Consider the following 3,167-nt stretch of genomic DNA (forward strand, 5'->3'; position numbering starts at 1 on the left):
CCTCACGCATGCACACACACTCACTCACGCACGCACACACTCACGCACACACGCACACGCACGCACGCACACGCACGCATGCACACACACACATCATGCATGCACACGCACGCACACACTAATGCATGCACACGCACGCACACACACACACACTCACACACGTGCGCACACGCACACGCACGCACACTCACGAACGCACGCACGCACACTCATGCACACGCACACACTCACGCGCACACACACTCACGCACACACGCACGCGCACACACGTACACGCACGCACACACACACCCTCACGCATGCACACACACACTCACGCACGCACACACTCACGCACGCACACACACGCGCACACACACACACCTCATAGACACAAACAACAGTATGGTGATTATCAGTCACGCACGCACACACTCAAGCACGCACACACACGCGCACACACACACACACACGCACGCACGCACACGCACACACACTCACGCACACAGAACGAGGCCTCGGGAGCCACTGCTTCCTACTCAGAGTGCTTGGCTCAGCAATTAGCAACGGAATTACCGTTTCACAACCTGATAACGACTTCCACCAAAAACACGAACGGAAACTGCCCTGAACGCAGTAATTAACCAGCATTTCAGAAACACACCCCCAGCTTGTCCCCTCGTGCCAGAGCCCCCTCTCCAGGGCACAAGGGGCTCAGGACCCAGTGTGGGGACAGGGAGGCCACAGCCGTTCTCTGCACCTGCCCATCGGCCCCCAGCCGGGCTCCTGACCACCGCGGCCGACAGACAGCGAGAGCTCTGAGGCGTCCCTCCATGGAGCAGGCAGGAGTGGCCGTGATGAGGCCCGGAGTCGATTCTGATTCTAGAAAGCTCCAGGAAAGCGGCAAGGGGGTAGCGAGCTCCCGCGGACAGAGCGTAAGGTGAGAGCCCAGCCGACACCGCGCTCTGCGGCCACGGGCGGAGCCCAGAAGCCCAGGACAGCCCTGCGCCCCTTTCTGCCTGAGCCGGGGCGTCCATCTCCCCCCAAGTGCAGGCCCCTCACCCACAGACACCGGCGACGGCGGTAACACGCGGGGAGCAGAGAAACCCAAGGTGCGCGGTCCCGGGAGCCACCGCGCTCTCTGCCAACACCTCGGTGCCGTCACCAAGAGCTCAGTGGGCGGGAGGACCCAGCACCGAGGGCCTCGCAGGCCGACGGGCAACAAAGTCTGGGTGAGGCAGCAGCTGCTCAGAGGCCCCGGGCAGCACGGGCAGCCACTCAGGACGCCTAGAAATGAGCATTTTAGGGCAAGACCACGGCGAAGGCCATGGCCCACTTCCACTTTATCTGGCCGGGAAGTGACCACAGAAACGCGGGGCAGGGGCGGTGCTGGTGGGGTGCATGTGGGGGCTGTTGGGGGAGGACGGGAGGGGGGACAGGAATCGGTGAGGAGGAACCTACACGGGCAGGACGGGGACCTGCCTGCAGCCGCCCCTCTGCCAGGGGCCGACCGGAAAGGACCGGCCTGGGCTCCGGACCCAGTGGAGCAGCGGGCGGCTGGCTCCGTGCTGGCCCCGTGCTGGCGGGATTAGTTCTCTGGACACTCCCTCCAGCACAGCTGCTGACCGCAGGGACGGAGGGGAGAGCCCACGGCCCGCTGGGCGCACACAGCCTTCAGCCACCCTGGGCCCGGAGCAGGTTCCCAGAGCCAGTCTCCAAACCGGAACCTGGCCCGGCCGCACGGCTCAGTGATGAGCGTCAACCCAGGAACCAGGAGGTCACGGCTCGATTCTGGGTCAGGGCACACGCCCGGGTTGCAAGCTCCACCCCAGGGGGCCTGCCCGAGGCAGCTGATCCATGATTCTCTCATTGATGTTTCTCTCTCCCTCCCTTCCTCTCTGAAATCAGTAAGAAAATATGTATTAAAAACAACACCAGAACCCAGACCCTGGTCTGTGCGTGTTCATGTTAAGAAGCCTGGCAGAGGCTGTATGGCAGGGAGCTTTCCGGGCGGCTGTGTTAACGCTTCAGAGAGCAAACGCCAGCAGGAAGAGCAGAAGCTGGGGGAGTCGTGGTGTTTGGATGAAGCGTCCAAGTTCAGGTTTCGATTCCACGTCAAAACCATGATTCATTACAGGCCGGACGGCGCGTTAGGAGGTGAGAGGACACAGGGATCCGCGTTCCCCGCCCACCCTCCCGGCTCTGGCCTGTGGGTCTCCTTTCACACCAGCACAGCTGGGCGAGGTTTAATTTATCATCAACAGTCGCCAGAGGGACAAGGGCGACACTGGCCACTGGCGAAGGGCGTCTGGCCACGAAGGGCGTCTGGCCACGAAGTGCGTCTGGCCACGAAGGGCGTCTGGTCACGCCGTCAGCGGGGCCGGCGTGAAGACAGGCCGACACGGCTCTTTCCTCTCGCCGAGGGGGCACGCTTCCCCTCACCTTCCCGTGTTAGAAATTGAGGAGGATGTGTCCACGACACGAAATTGCACAGCACGTCCTGTTCGGCCTGAAGAACGTGTCCCACGACGGGAAGGAGCAGCCGCCGGGACGCAGTCACCGTCCGGGACCAGGGCCCTGCGGCTCCTCCGGGCGGGTCTGTCAGGGCTCGGACGCCGGGCGTGCCCCTTGCCAACAGCACGTCTCGGGTGCTGGCTCCACTCTGTCATTTTCCTCACACTCTGCCTTTGTAGTCTGGGTTTTTAAAGTATAGGGCCCATGGGGACTGGAGGTCTGGGGGACCCCATGAGAACTGGGGGGCCCCGTGTGGATGGGAGGCTCGGTGGCCCCGTGACGACTGGGGGTTCCGTGTGAACTAAAGGACTGGGGGGCTCAGTGAGGACTGGGGGCCCCGTGTGGACGGGAGGCTCAGTGGCCCCGAGTGGCTGCCCCCTGCCTCCCCCCGGAAGCAGCAGGACTCCGCCCGAATCGCAGAGGCAGCGAGCTCCGCCCGCCGGTCTTGGCGCGCCTCCTGCCCCTGGTCTTTCGGGAGCTGGACTGCGTCAGGAACGGCTAACGCTTAGGCATGCATCGCCCACACGTGGAGCAGCCACACGCCTGCTTTATCCAAGTTTCTCAGATTTAGAAAAACCAAAGGGCAGGTCAGCAAAGGAGAAGCCGGGGCAGAGGAGGAGCGTGTGGCTCTCAGAGGCCTGGCCGGGCCGAGGGGCCGGGAGGGACAGGGTGGC

At 63.4% G+C, this 3,167-nt stretch overlaps 1 long non-coding RNA gene across 1 annotated transcript in view; it reads right to left on the reverse strand.

Moving 5' to 3' along the window:
* Nucleotides 1–2,718, reverse strand: part of LOC102774768 — a 4,330-nt gene extending 1,612 nt beyond the window's left edge. Inside the window, exon 1 of the long non-coding RNA XR_435494.1 lies at nt 2,706–2,718. This is a non-coding gene — a long non-coding RNA (uncharacterized LOC102774768). The remainder of the gene's footprint in view (nt 1–2,705) is intronic.
* Nucleotides 2,719–3,167: the final 449 nt, after the last annotated feature.

Source organism: Myotis davidii, unplaced genomic scaffold, assembly GCF_000327345.1.
Source record: "Myotis davidii unplaced genomic scaffold, ASM32734v1 scaffold1395, whole genome shotgun sequence".
NCBI lineage: Eukaryota > Metazoa > Chordata > Mammalia > Chiroptera > Vespertilionidae > Myotis > Myotis davidii.